At 51.3% G+C, this 15,007-nt stretch overlaps 7 non-coding genes across 7 annotated transcripts; all 7 read right to left on the minus strand.

Moving 5' to 3' along the window:
- Positions 1–1,151: 1,151 nt before the first annotated feature.
- On the minus strand, positions 1,152–1,343 carry LOC132809534 (U2 spliceosomal RNA). The gene has a single exon (XR_009642398.1). It is a non-coding gene; the product is annotated as a U2 spliceosomal RNA (small nuclear RNA).
- A 1,799-nt stretch (positions 1,344–3,142) lies between these two features.
- LOC132809535 (U2 spliceosomal RNA) lies at positions 3,143–3,334 on the minus strand. Its single transcript, XR_009642399.1, has one exon. It is a non-coding gene; the product is annotated as a U2 spliceosomal RNA (small nuclear RNA).
- A 1,799-nt stretch (positions 3,335–5,133) lies between these two features.
- On the minus strand, positions 5,134–5,325 carry LOC132809537 (U2 spliceosomal RNA). Its single transcript, XR_009642400.1, has one exon. It is a non-coding gene; the product is annotated as a U2 spliceosomal RNA (small nuclear RNA).
- Positions 5,326–7,124: 1,799 nt separating this feature from the next.
- Positions 7,125–7,316, minus strand: LOC132809539 (U2 spliceosomal RNA). The gene has a single exon (XR_009642402.1). It is a non-coding gene; the product is annotated as a U2 spliceosomal RNA (small nuclear RNA).
- A 1,799-nt stretch (positions 7,317–9,115) lies between these two features.
- LOC132809540 (U2 spliceosomal RNA) lies at positions 9,116–9,307 on the minus strand. The gene has a single exon (XR_009642403.1). It is a non-coding gene; the product is annotated as a U2 spliceosomal RNA (small nuclear RNA).
- Positions 9,308–11,106: 1,799 nt separating this feature from the next.
- Positions 11,107–11,298, minus strand: LOC132809541 (U2 spliceosomal RNA). Its single transcript, XR_009642405.1, has one exon. It is a non-coding gene; the product is annotated as a U2 spliceosomal RNA (small nuclear RNA).
- A 1,799-nt stretch (positions 11,299–13,097) lies between these two features.
- On the minus strand, positions 13,098–13,289 carry LOC132809542 (U2 spliceosomal RNA). Its single transcript, XR_009642406.1, has one exon. It is a non-coding gene; the product is annotated as a U2 spliceosomal RNA (small nuclear RNA).
- Positions 13,290–15,007: the final 1,718 nt, after the last annotated feature.

Below are 15,007 nucleotides of genomic sequence, written 5' to 3' on the forward strand. Positions count from 1 at the left end.
GTGTTGGTGTAGCTTGCCCATAAATGCCAATCATCGTTTCCCTCACGTACAGGATTCGCTCCTCGGCATTCCGCATCAATCCGAAAAGTTGCGAAAAGCGAATTACGTCCGTGCACCCTTTCTTTATCGTCCACTTTCAATATCCTCTCTACTTGTATCCGACTCTCTGTGGAGAATGGGGAGGGAGCTGATCTCCCCGTGTAAACATGTCACGCTGCAAGCGCGCCTCATCACCACCAGCAGCTCGATTCGACATCTCCGTTCACATTGCTGCAGATCGCTGACAACATTATAATCCGACCCAGTTGACAAACTGACAACTGTTTCGCTACTTGCACCGCAAATGATGACAAATCGTTCCAAATCGTACGGGTGGCACAGTGGATCAGTGGTTAGTACGGCTGCCTGGTGGCACCAGGGAGCTGAAGCCAGTTCCAGCCTTGGGCGATCGTCTGCGTGAATAATCTTTACGTACAGACGTAGCTACTAAAGCAGGTCGCTTCCGTACAGTAGTTTGCGAAGAAACAAACAGAGATGGGGGTTTCACTCTATTCAGGAAACAGACTAAAGACATTTCTTTCTTGTTCAAGAAAATATTAGGATAAATTTGTTGCCTCGGGGGTGGGGGGGGAGGCGGGGGGGTTGGGAAGGGGCTGTGGGGGCTGATCTGATAGCCATTTGACATTGGCTGAGTCATGGGATCCCACAACCTGATTTGACTGTGTTAAAAATCCCACAACACCAGGTTTCAGCCCAACGGGGTTCTTTGAAATTACAGCAGTCACCCCACCCCCCGCCACCGCCGTACCATCGGTGGGATACGTTCCAAGAACGACCGCAGAAGCCCAAAACGGCAGACAAGGGCAAATCCATTCATTCAAATTGGCAAGTTACCTTCCTGGCAGGCCCCTGGTTCCAGAATGTTCCCTGTAGCACGTTGGGGTTACCCCTGTCCTGGCTTTCAGCGTGCTGCACCTTCATCAGGTAACTGCAGAGCAGGTTCATAAGACAGAAAACCCGTAACAAAAGACGATAGTTTCCTGCAACTGAAAAGACAATAGATGCAACAATCACTGACTGCCATCAACACGGCAAACTAGCAAAGGCAAGAGATTCACATTGCATTCACCTGCTTTTGAACTTGGGTAAGCGTTGGGTGCACCATTCCTGGAAACACTGCAATACCAGGCTGATACATGGAGAGGACAGAGCAAGCCCTTAAGCCATCTCCCTGCTCCAAAAATCCATTTAATACAAACACTCCCACCTTCGGGAGATATCAGCGATTAAACTGATAAGAACAGAAACTACACATATTCCAAGCCAAAAGGCCGAGAAGCGATAGCACATTAATACTCCAACGGTGGAGGTCATATTTGCCGACTATCCTTTCCATCAGTTTGATGATATTCAAAGTTCCTTTATTCCCTTACCGTCTACCTTCCTTCCAAGATATCCAACCAGACCGGAAGATCACTCTGCAGCAGTCGCTGTGCTTTCCCCGTGCTTTTCTGTCCATCTGTTACGTAGCCGCGTAGGTCGCGCTGACGACCAATCAGATGGCACGGGCCGGAGCCACCGCACGTCAGGTCGACTGCAGAGAGGTTTCTCCCGGTGATCGGGGACAGCGGCGGCGGCAGGGTCATTCATTCCCCCGGCATCTACAAGATTCACCAGAATTCCTCAGGCAGCACCTTGCAAACCCATGGCCAACGCAGCCTCGAAGGATGACGGCAGCAGATCCACGGGAACACCACCATTCGCAAGTTCTCCCCCCCCCCGAGGCACTCGCTGTCCTGAATTGCAAATATGTCCTTGTTCCTCCGGTGTTACCGGGTCAAAATCGGGAATCCCCGCCCAAACAGCATCGCGGGGCTACCGACAGCACTTGGACTGCAGCGGTTCGAGAGAGCAGCTCACCACCAGGCTGATCTCGGCATGGGCGAGAAATGTTGGCCTTGACGGAAAGATCCTATTCATTGCCTCCCCTTGTGTTGGTGTAGCTTGCCCATAAATGCCAATCATCGTTTCCCTCACGTACAGGATTCGCTCCTCGGCATTCCGCATCAATCCGAAAAGTTGCGAAAAGCGAATTACGTCCGTGCACCCTTTCTTTATCGTCCACTTTCAATATCCTCTCTACTTGTATCCGACTCTCTGTGGAGAATGGGGAGGGAGCTGATCTCCCCGTGTAAACATGTCACGCTGCAAGCGCGCCTCATCACCACCAGCAGCTCGATTCGACATCTCCGTTCACATTGCTGCAGATCGCTGACAACATTATAATCCGACCCAGTTGACAAACTGACAACTGTTTCGCTACTTGCACCGCAAATGATGACAAATCGTTCCAAATCGTACGGGTGGCACAGTGGATCAGTGGTTAGTACGGCTGCCTGGTGGCACCAGGGAGCTGAAGCCAGTTCCAGCCTTGGGCGATCGTCTGCGTGAATAATCTTTACGTACAGACGTAGCTACTAAAGCAGGTCGCTTCCGTACAGTAGTTTGCGAAGAAACAAACAGAGATGGGGGTTTCACTCTATTCAGGAAACAGACTAAAGACATTTCTTCCTTGTTCAAGAAAATATTAGGATAAATTTGTTGCCTCGGGGGTGGGGGGGGAGGCGGGGGGGTTGGGAAGGGGCTGTGGGGGCTGATCTGATAGCCATTTGACATTGGCTGAGTCATGGGATCCCACAACCTGATTTGACTGTGTTAAAAATCCCACAACACCAGGTTTCAGCCCAACGGGGTTCTTTGAAATTACAGCAGTCACCCCACCCCCCGCCACCGCCGTACCATCGGTGGGATACGTTCCAAGAACGACCGCAGAAGCCCAAAACGGCAGACAAGGGCAAATCCATTCATTCAAATTGGCAAGTTACCTTCCTGGCAGGCCCCTGGTTCCAGAATGTTCCCTGTAGCACGTTGGGGTTACCCCTGTCCTGGCTTTCAGCGTGCTGCACCTTCATCAGGTAACTGCAGAGCAGGTTCATAAGACAGAAAACCCGTAACAAAAGACGATAGTTTCCTGCAACTGAAAAGACAATAGATGCAACAATCACTGACTGCCATCAACACGGCAAACTAGCAAAGGCAAGAGATTCACATTGCATTCACCTGCTTTTGAACTTGGGTAAGCGTTGGGTGCACCATTCCTGGAAACACTGCAATACCAGGCTGATACATGGAGAGGACAGAGCAAGCCCTTAAGCCATCTCCCTGCTCCAAAAATCCATTTAATACAAACACTCCCACCTTCGGGAGATATCAGCGATTAAACTGATAAGAACAGAAACTACACATATTCCAAGCCAAAAGGCCGAGAAGCGATAGCACATTAATACTCCAACGGTGGAGGTCATATTTGCCGACTATCCTTTCCATCAGTTTGATGATATTCAAAGTTCCTTTATTCCCTTACCGTCTACCTTCCTTCCAAGATATCCAACCAGACCGGAAGATCACTCTGCAGCAGTCGCTGTGCTTTCCCCGTGCTTTTCTGTCCATCTGTTACGTAGCCGCGTAGGTCGCGCTGACGACCAATCAGATGGCACGGGCCGGAGCCACCGCACGTCAGGTCGACTGCAGAGAGGTTTCTCCCGGTGATCGGGGACAGCGGCGGCGGCAGGGTCATTCATTCCCCCGGCATCTACAAGATTCACCAGAATTCCTCAGGCAGCACCTTGCAAACCCATGGCCAACGCAGCCTCGAAGGATGACGGCAGCAGATCCACGGGAACACCACCATTCGCAAGTTCTCCCCCCCCCCGAGGCACTCGCTGTCCTGAATTGCAAATATGTCCTTGTTCCTCCGGTGTTACCGGGTCAAAATCGGGAATCCCCGCCCAAACAGCATCGCGGGGCTACCGACAGCACTTGGACTGCAGCGGTTCGAGAGAGCAGCTCACCACCAGGCTGATCTCGGCATGGGCGAGAAATGTTGGCCTTGACGGAAAGATCCTATTCATTGCCTCCCCTTGTGTTGGTGTAGCTTGCCCATAAATGCCAATCATCGTTTCCCTCACGTACAGGATTCGCTCCTCGGCATTCCGCATCAATCCGAAAAGTTGCGAAAAGCGAATTACGTCCGTGCACCCTTTCTTTATCGTCCACTTTCAATATCCTCTCTACTTGTATCCGACTCTCTGTGGAGAATGGGGAGGGAGCTGATCTCCCCGTGTAAACATGTCACGCTGCAAGCGCGCCTCATCACCACCAGCAGCTCGATTCGACATCTCCGTTCACATTGCTGCAGATCGCTGACAACATTATAATCCGACCCAGTTGACAAACTGACAACTGTTTCGCTACTTGCACCGCAAATGATGACAAATCGTTCCAAATCGTACGGGTGGCACAGTGGATCAGTGGTTAGTACGGCTGCCTGGTGGCACCAGGGAGCTGAAGCCAGTTCCAGCCTTGGGCGATCGTCTGCGTGAATAATCTTTACGTACAGACGTAGCTACTAAAGCAGGTCGCTTCCGTACAGTAGTTTGCGAAGAAACAAACAGAGATGGGGGTTTCACTCTATTCAGGAAACAGACTAAAGACATTTCTTTCTTGTTCAAGAAAATATTAGGATAAATTTGTTGCCTCGGGGGTGGGGGGGGAGGCGGGGGGGTTGGGAAGGGGCTGTGGGGGCTGATCTGATAGCCATTTGACATTGGCTGAGTCATGGGATCCCACAACCTGATTTGACTGTGTTAAAAATCCCACAACACCAGGTTTCAGCCCAACGGGGTTCTTTGAAATTACAGCAGTCACCCCACCCCCCGCCACCGCCGTACCATCGGTGGGATACGTTCCAAGAACGACCGCAGAAGCCCAAAACGGCAGACAAGGGCAAATCCATTCATTCAAATTGGCAAGTTACCTTCCTGGCAGGCCCCTGGTTCCAGAATGTTCCCTGTAGCACGTTGGGGTTACCCCTGTCCTGGCTTTCAGCGTGCTGCACCTTCATCAGGTAACTGCAGAGCAGGTTCATAAGACAGAAAACCCGTAACAAAAGACGATAGTTTCCTGCAACTGAAAAGACAATAGATGCAACAATCACTGACTGCCATCAACACGGCAAACTAGCAAAGGCAAGAGATTCACATTGCATTCACCTGCTTTTGAACTTGGGTAAGCGTTGGGTGCACCATTCCTGGAAACACTGCAATACCAGGCTGATACATGGAGAGGACAGAGCAAGCCCTTAAGCCATCTCCCTGCTCCAAAAATCCATTTAATACAAACACTCCCACCTTCGGGAGATATCAGCGATTAAACTGATAAGAACAGAAACTACACATATTCCAAGCCAAAAGGCCGAGAAGCGATAGCACATTAATACTCCAACGGTGGAGGTCATATTTGCCGACTATCCTTTCCATCAGTTTGATGATATTCAAAGTTCCTTTATTCCCTTACCGTCTACCTTCCTTCCAAGATATCCAACCAGACCGGAAGATCACTCTGCAGCAGTCGCTGTGCTTTCCCCGTGCTTTTCTGTCCATCTGTTACGTAGCCGCGTAGGTCGCGCTGACGACCAATCAGATGGCACGGGCCGGAGCCACCGCACGTCAGGTCGACTGCAGAGAGGTTTCTCCCGGTGATCGGGGACAGCGGCGGCGGCAGGGTCATTCATTCCCCCGGCATCTACAAGATTCACCAGAATTCCTCAGGCAGCACCTTGCAAACCCATGGCCAACGCAGCCTCGAAGGATGACGGCAGCAGATCCACGGGAACACCACCATTCGCAAGTTCTCCCCCCCCCCGAGGCACTCGCTGTCCTGAATTGCAAATATGTCCTTGTTCCTCCGGTGTTACCGGGTCAAAATCGGGAATCCCCGCCCAAACAGCATCGCGGGGCTACCGACAGCACTTGGACTGCAGCGGTTCGAGAGAGCAGCTCACCACCAGGCTGATCTCGGCATGGGCGAGAAATGTTGGCCTTGACGGAAAGATCCTATTCATTGCCTCCCCTTGTGTTGGTGTAGCTTGCCCATAAATGCCAATCATCGTTTCCCTCACGTACAGGATTCGCTCCTCGGCATTCCGCATCAATCCGAAAAGTTGCGAAAAGCGAATTACGTCCGTGCACCCTTTCTTTATCGTCCACTTTCAATATCCTCTCTACTTGTATCCGACTCTCTGTGGAGAATGGGGAGGGAGCTGATCTCCCCGTGTAAACATGTCACGCTGCAAGCGCGCCTCATCACCACCAGCAGCTCGATTCGACATCTCCGTTCACATTGCTGCAGATCGCTGACAACATTATAATCCGACCCAGTTGACAAACTGACAACTGTTTCGCTACTTGCACCGCAAATGATGACAAATCGTTCCAAATCGTACGGGTGGCACAGTGGATCAGTGGTTAGTACGGCTGCCTGGTGGCACCAGGGAGCTGAAGCCAGTTCCAGCCTTGGGCGATCGTCTGCGTGAATAATCTTTACGTACAGACGTAGCTACTAAAGCAGGTCGCTTCCGTACAGTAGTTTGCGAAGAAACAAACAGAGATGGGGGTTTCACTCTATTCAGGAAACAGACTAAAGACATTTCTTTCTTGTTCAAGAAAATATTAGGATAAATTTGTTGCCTCGGGGGTGGGGGGGGAGGCGGGGGGGTTGGGAAGGGGCTGTGGGGGCTGATCTGATAGCCATTTGACATTGGCTGAGTCATGGGATCCCACAACCTGATTTGACTGTGTTAAAAATCCCACAACACCAGGTTTCAGCCCAACGGGGTTCTTTGAAATTACAGCAGTCACCCCACCCCCCGCCACCGCCGTACCATCGGTGGGATACGTTCCAAGAACGACCGCAGAAGCCCAAAACGGCAGACAAGGGCAAATCCATTCATTCAAATTGGCAAGTTACCTTCCTGGCAGGCCCCTGGTTCCAGAATGTTCCCTGTAGCACGTTGGGGTTACCCCTGTCCTGGCTTTCAGCGTGCTGCACCTTCATCAGGTAACTGCAGAGCAGGTTCATAAGACAGAAAACCCGTAACAAAAGACGATAGTTTCCTGCAACTGAAAAGACAATAGATGCAACAATCACTGACTGCCATCAACACGGCAAACTAGCAAAGGCAAGAGATTCACATTGCATTCACCTGCTTTTGAACTTGGGTAAGCGTTGGGTGCACCATTCCTGGAAACACTGCAATACCAGGCTGATACATGGAGAGGACAGAGCAAGCCCTTAAGCCATCTCCCTGCTCCAAAAATCCATTTAATACAAACACTCCCACCTTCGGGAGATATCAGCGATTAAACTGATAAGAACAGAAACTACACATATTCCAAGCCAAAAGGCCGAGAAGCGATAGCACATTAATACTCCAACGGTGGAGGTCATATTTGCCGACTATCCTTTCCATCAGTTTGATGATATTCAAAGTTCCTTTATTCCCTTACCGTCTACCTTCCTTCCAAGATATCCAACCAGACCGGAAGATCACTCTGCAGCAGTCGCTGTGCTTTCCCCGTGCTTTTCTGTCCATCTGTTACGTAGCCGCGTAGGTCGCGCTGACGACCAATCAGATGGCACGGGCCGGAGCCACCGCACGTCAGGTCGACTGCAGAGAGGTTTCTCCCGGTGATCGGGGACAGCGGCGGCGGCAGGGTCATTCATTCCCCCGGCATCTACAAGATTCACCAGAATTCCTCAGGCAGCACCTTGCAAACCCATGGCCAACGCAGCCTCGAAGGATGACGGCAGCAGATCCACGGGAACACCACCATTCGCAAGTTCTCCCCCCCCCCGAGGCACTCGCTGTCCTGAATTGCAAATATGTCCTTGTTCCTCCGGTGTTACCGGGTCAAAATCGGGAATCCCCGCCCAAACAGCATCGCGGGGCTACCGACAGCACTTGGACTGCAGCGGTTCGAGAGAGCAGCTCACCACCAGGCTGATCTCGGCATGGGCGAGAAATGTTGGCCTTGACGGAAAGATCCTATTCATTGCCTCCCCTTGTGTTGGTGTAGCTTGCCCATAAATGCCAATCATCGTTTCCCTCACGTACAGGATTCGCTCCTCGGCATTCCGCATCAATCCGAAAAGTTGCGAAAAGCGAATTACGTCCGTGCACCCTTTCTTTATCGTCCACTTTCAATATCCTCTCTACTTGTATCCGACTCTCTGTGGAGAATGGGGAGGGAGCTGATCTCCCCGTGTAAACATGTCACGCTGCAAGCGCGCCTCATCACCACCAGCAGCTCGATTCGACATCTCCGTTCACATTGCTGCAGATCGCTGACAACATTATAATCCGACCCAGTTGACAAACTGACAACTGTTTCGCTACTTGCACCGCAAATGATGACAAATCGTTCCAAATCGTACGGGTGGCACAGTGGATCAGTGGTTAGTACGGCTGCCTGGTGGCACCAGGGAGCTGAAGCCAGTTCCAGCCTTGGGCGATCGTCTGCGTGAATAATCTTTACGTACAGACGTAGCTACTAAAGCAGGTCGCTTCCGTACAGTAGTTTGCGAAGAAACAAACAGAGATGGGGGTTTCACTCTATTCAGGAAACAGACTAAAGACATTTCTTCCTTGTTCAAGAAAATATTAGGATAAATTTGTTGCCTCGGGGGTGGGGGGGGAGGCGGGGGGGTTGGGAAGGGGCTGTGGGGGCTGATCTGATAGCCATTTGACATTGGCTGAGTCATGGGATCCCACAACCTGATTTGACTGTGTTAAAAATCCCACAACACCAGGTTTCAGCCCAACGGGGTTCTTTGAAATTACAGCAGTCACCCCACCCCCCGCCACCGCCGTACCATCGGTGGGATACGTTCCAAGAACGACCGCAGAAGCCCAAAACGGCAGACAAGGGCAAATCCATTCATTCAAATTGGCAAGTTACCTTCCTGGCAGGCCCCTGGTTCCAGAATGTTCCCTGTAGCACGTTGGGGTTACCCCTGTCCTGGCTTTCAGCGTGCTGCACCTTCATCAGGTAACTGCAGAGCAGGTTCATAAGACAGAAAACCCGTAACAAAAGACGATAGTTTCCTGCAACTGAAAAGACAATAGATGCAACAATCACTGACTGCCATCAACACGGCAAACTAGCAAAGGCAAGAGATTCACATTGCATTCACCTGCTTTTGAACTTGGGTAAGCGTTGGGTGCACCATTCCTGGAAACACTGCAATACCAGGCTGATACATGGAGAGGACAGAGCAAGCCCTTAAGCCATCTCCCTGCTCCAAAAATCCATTTAATACAAACACTCCCACCTTCGGGAGATATCAGCGATTAAACTGATAAGAACAGAAACTACACATATTCCAAGCCAAAAGGCCGAGAAGCGATAGCACATTAATACTCCAACGGTGGAGGTCATATTTGCCGACTATCCTTTCCATCAGTTTGATGATATTCAAAGTTCCTTTATTCCCTTACCGTCTACCTTCCTTCCAAGATATCCAACCAGACCGGAAGATCACTCTGCAGCAGTCGCTGTGCTTTCCCCGTGCTTTTCTGTCCATCTGTTACGTAGCCGCGTAGGTCGCGCTGACGACCAATCAGATGGCACGGGCCGGAGCCACCGCACGTCAGGTCGACTGCAGAGAGGTTTCTCCCGGTGATCGGGGACAGCGGCGGCGGCAGGGTCATTCATTCCCCCGGCATCTACAAGATTCACCAGAATTCCTCAGGCAGCACCTTGCAAACCCATGGCCAACGCAGCCTCGAAGGATGACGGCAGCAGATCCACGGGAACACCACCATTCGCAAGTTCTCCCCCCCCCCGAGGCACTCGCTGTCCTGAATTGCAAATATGTCCTTGTTCCTCCGGTGTTACCGGGTCAAAATCGGGAATCCCCGCCCAAACAGCATCGCGGGGCTACCGACAGCACTTGGACTGCAGCGGTTCGAGAGAGCAGCTCACCACCAGGCTGATCTCGGCATGGGCGAGAAATGTTGGCCTTGACGGAAAGATCCTATTCATTGCCTCCCCTTGTGTTGGTGTAGCTTGCCCATAAATGCCAATCATCGTTTCCCTCACGTACAGGATTCGCTCCTCGGCATTCCGCATCAATCCGAAAAGTTGCGAAAAGCGAATTACGTCCGTGCACCCTTTCTTTATCGTCCACTTTCAATATCCTCTCTACTTGTATCCGACTCTCTGTGGAGAATGGGGAGGGAGCTGATCTCCCCGTGTAAACATGTCACGCTGCAAGCGCGCCTCATCACCACCAGCAGCTCGATTCGACATCTCCGTTCACATTGCTGCAGATCGCTGACAACATTATAATCCGACCCAGTTGACAAACTGACAACTGTTTCGCTACTTGCACCGCAAATGATGACAAATCGTTCCAAATCGTACGGGTGGCACAGTGGATCAGTGGTTAGTACGGCTGCCTGGTGGCACCAGGGAGCTGAAGCCAGTTCCAGCCTTGGGCGATCGTCTGCGTGAATAATCTTTACGTACAGACGTAGCTACTAAAGCAGGTCGCTTCCGTACAGTAGTTTGCGAAGAAACAAACAGAGATGGGGGTTTCACTCTATTCAGGAAACAGACTAAAGACATTTCTTCCTTGTTCAAGAAAATATTAGGATAAATTTGTTGCCTCGGGGGTGGGGGGGGAGGCGGGGGGGTTGGGAAGGGGCTGTGGGGGCTGATCTGATAGCCATTTGACATTGGCTGAGTCATGGGATCCCACAACCTGATTTGACTGTGTTAAAAATCCCACAACACCAGGTTTCAGCCCAACGGGGTTCTTTGAAATTACAGCAGTCACCCCACCCCCCGCCACCGCCGTACCATCGGTGGGATACGTTCCAAGAACGACCGCAGAAGCCCAAAACGGCAGACAAGGGCAAATCCATTCATTCAAATTGGCAAGTTACCTTCCTGGCAGGCCCCTGGTTCCAGAATGTTCCCTGTAGCACGTTGGGGTTACCCCTGTCCTGGCTTTCAGCGTGCTGCACCTTCATCAGGTAACTGCAGAGCAGGTTCATAAGACAGAAAACCCGTAACAAAAGACGATAGTTTCCTGCAACTGAAAAGACAATAGATGCAACAATCACTGACTGCCATCAACACGGCAAACTAGCAAAGGCAAGAGATTCACATTGCATTCACCTGCTTTTGAACTTGGGTAAGCGTTGGGTGCACCATTCCTGGAAACACTGCAATACCAGGCTGATACATGGAGAGGACAGAGCAAGCCCTTAAGCCATCTCCCTGCTCCAAAAATCCATTTAATACAAACACTCCCACCTTCGGGAGATATCAGCGATTAAACTGATAAGAACAGAAACTACACATATTCCAAGCCAAAAGGCCGAGAAGCGATAGCACATTAATACTCCAACGGTGGAGGTCATATTTGCCGACTATCCTTTCCATCAGTTTGATGATATTCAAAGTTCCTTTATTCCCTTACCGTCTACCTTCCTTCCAAGATATCCAACCAGACCGGAAGATCACTCTGCAGCAGTCGCTGTGCTTTCCCCGTGCTTTTCTGTCCATCTGTTACGTAGCCGCGTAGGTCGCGCTGACGACCAATCAGATGGCACGGGCCGGAGCCACCGCACGTCAGGTCGACTGCAGAGAGGTTTCTCCCGGTGATCGGGGACAGCGGCGGCGGCAGGGTCATTCATTCCCCCGGCATCTACAAGATTCACCAGAATTCCTCAGGCAGCACCTTGCAAACCCATGGCCAACGCAGCCTCGAAGGATGACGGCAGCAGATCCACGGGAACACCACCATTCGCAAGTTCTCCCCCCCCCCGAGGCACTCGCTGTCCTGAATTGCAAATATGTCCTTGTTCCTCCGGTGTTACCGGGTCAAAATCGGGAATCCCCGCCCAAACAGCATCGCGGGGCTACCGACAGCACTTGGACTGCAGCGGTTCGAGAGAGCAGCTCACCACCAGGCTGATCTCGGCATGGGCGAGAAATGTTGGCCTTGACGGAAAGATCCTATTCATTGCCTCCCCTTGTGTTGGTGTAGCTTGCCCATAAATGCCAATCATCGTTTCCCTCACGTACAGGATTCGCTCCTCGGCATTCCGCATCAATCCGAAAAGTTGCGAAAAGCGAATTACGTCCGTGCACCCTTTCTTTATCGTCCACTTTCAATATCCTCTCTACTTGTATCCGACTCTCTGTGGAGAATGGGGAGGGAGCTGATCTCCCCGTGTAAACATGTCACGCTGCAAGCGCGCCTCATCACCACCAGCAGCTCGATTCGACATCTCCGTTCACATTGCTGCAGATCGCTGACAACATTATAATCCGACCCAGTTGACAAACTGACAACTGTTTCGCTACTTGCACCGCAAATGATGACAAATCGTTCCAAATCGTACGGGTGGCACAGTGGATCAGTGGTTAGTACGGCTGCCTGGTGGCACCAGGGAGCTGAAGCCAGTTCCAGCCTTGGGCGATCGTCTGCGTGAATAATCTTTACGTACAGACGTAGCTACTAAAGCAGGTCGCTTCCGTACAGTAGTTTGCGAAGAAACAAACAGAGATGGGGGTTTCACTCTATTCAGGAAACAGACTAAAGACATTTCTTCCTTGTTCAAGAAAATATTAGGATAAATTTGTTGCCTCGGGGGTGGGGGGGGAGGCGGGGGGGTTGGGAAGGGGCTGTGGGGGCTGATCTGATAGCCATTTGACATTGGCTGAGTCATGGGATCCCACAACCTGATTTGACTGTGTTAAAAATCCCACAACACCAGGTTTCAGCCCAACGGGGTTCTTTGAAATTACAGCAGTCACCCCACCCCCCGCCACCGCCGTACCATCGGTGGGATACGTTCCAAGAACGACCGCAGAAGCCCAAAACGGCAGACAAGGGCAAATCCATTCATTCAAATTGGCAAGTTACCTTCCTGGCAGGCCCCTGGTTCCAGAATGTTCCCTGTAGCACGTTGGGGTTACCCCTGTCCTGGCTTTCAGCGTGCTGCACCTTCATCAGGTAACTGCAGAGCAGGTTCATAAGACAGAAAACCCGTAACAAAAGACGATAGTTTCCTGCAACTGAAAAGACAATAGATGCAACAATCACTGACTGCCATCAACACGGCAAACTAGCAAAGGCAAGAGATTCACATTGCATTCACCTGCTTTTGAACTTGGGTAAGCGTTGGGTGCACCATTCCTGGAAACACTGCAATACCAGGCTGATACATGGAGAGGACAGAGCAAGCCCTTAAGCCATCTCCCTGCTCCAAAAATCCATTTAATACAAACACTCCCACCTTCGGGAGATATCAGCGATTAAACTGATAAGAACAGAAACTACACATATTCCAAGCCAAAAGGCCGAGAAGCGATAGCACATTAATACTCCAACGGTGGAGGTCATATTTGCCGACTATCCTTTCCATCAGTTTGATGATATTCAAAGTTCCTTTATTCCCTTACCGTCTACCTTCCTTCCAAGATATCCAACCAGACCGGAAGATCACTCTGCAGCAGTCGCTGTGCTTTCCCCGTGCTTTTCTGTCCATCTGTTACGTAGCCGCGTAGGTCGCGCTGACGACCAATCAGATGGCACGGGCCGGAGCCACCGCACGTCAGGTCGACTGCAGAGAGGTTTCTCCCGGTGATCGGGGACAGCGGCGGCGGCAGGGTCATTCATTCCCCCGGCATCATACAAGATTCACCAGAATTCCTCAGGCAGCACCTTGCAAACCCATGGCCAACGCAGCCTCGAAGGATGACGGCAGCAGATCCACGGGAACACCACCATTCGCAAGTTCTCCCCCCCCCCGAGGCACTCGCTGTCCTGAATTGCAAATATGTCCTTGTTCCTCCGGTGTTACCGGGTCAAAATCGGGAATCCCCGCCCAAACAGCATCGCGGGGCTACCGACAGCACTTGGACTGCAGCGGTTCGAGAGAGCAGCTCACCACCAGGCTGATCTCGGCATGGGCGAGAAATGTTGGCCTTGACGGAAAGATCCTATTCATTGCCTCCCCTTGTGTTGGTGTAGCTTGCCCATAAATGCCAATCATCGTTTCCCTCACGTACAGGATTCGCTCCTCGGCATTCCGCATCAATCCGAAAAGTTGCGAAAAGCGAATTACGTCCGTGCACCCTTTCTTTATCGTCCACTTTCAATATCCTCTCTACTTGTATCCGACTCTCTGTGGAGAATGGGGAGGGAGCTGATCTCCCCGTGTAAACATGTCACGCTGCAAGCGCGCCTCATCACCACCAGCAGCTCGATTCGACATCTCCGTTCACATTGCTGCAGATCGCTGACAACATTATAATCCGACCCAGTTGACAAACTGACAACTGTTTCGCTACTTGCACCGCAAATGATGACAAATCGTTCCAAATCGTACGGGTGGCACAGTGGATCAGTGGTTAGTACGGCTGCCTGGTGGCACCAGGGAGCTGAAGCCAGTTCCAGCCTTGGGCGATCGTCTGCGTGAATAATCTTTACGTACAGACGTAGCTACTAAAGCAGGTCGCTTCCGTACAGTAGTTTGCGAAGAAACAAACAGAGATGGGGGTTTCACTCTATTCAGGAAACAGACTAAAGACATTTCTTCCTTGTTCAAGAAAATATTAGGATAAATTTGTTGCCTCGGGGGTGGGGGGGGAGGCGGGGGGGTTGGGAAGGGGCTGTGGGGGCTGATCTGATAGCCATTTGACATTGGCTGAGTCATGGGATCCCACAACCTGATTTGACTGTGTTAAAAATCCCACAACACCAGGTTTCAGCCCAACGGGGTTCTTTGAAATTACAGCAGTCACCCCACCCCCCGCCACCGCCGTACCATCGGTGGGATACGTTCCAAGAACGACCGCAGAAGCCCAAAACGGCAGACAAGGGCAAATCCATTCATTCAAATTGGCAAGTTACCTTCCTGGCAGGCCCCTGGTTCCAGAATGTTCCCTGTAGCACGTTGGGGTTACCCCTGTCCTGGCTTTCAGCGTGCTGCACCTTCATCAGGTAACTGCAGAGCAGGTTCATAAGACAGAAAACCCGTAACAAAAGACGATAGTTTCCTGCAACTGAAAAGACAATAGATGCAACA

Source organism: Hemiscyllium ocellatum, unplaced genomic scaffold (assembly GCF_020745735.1).
Source record: "Hemiscyllium ocellatum isolate sHemOce1 unplaced genomic scaffold, sHemOce1.pat.X.cur. scaffold_1300_pat_ctg1, whole genome shotgun sequence".
NCBI classification, from domain to species: domain Eukaryota; kingdom Metazoa; phylum Chordata; class Chondrichthyes; order Orectolobiformes; family Hemiscylliidae; genus Hemiscyllium; species Hemiscyllium ocellatum.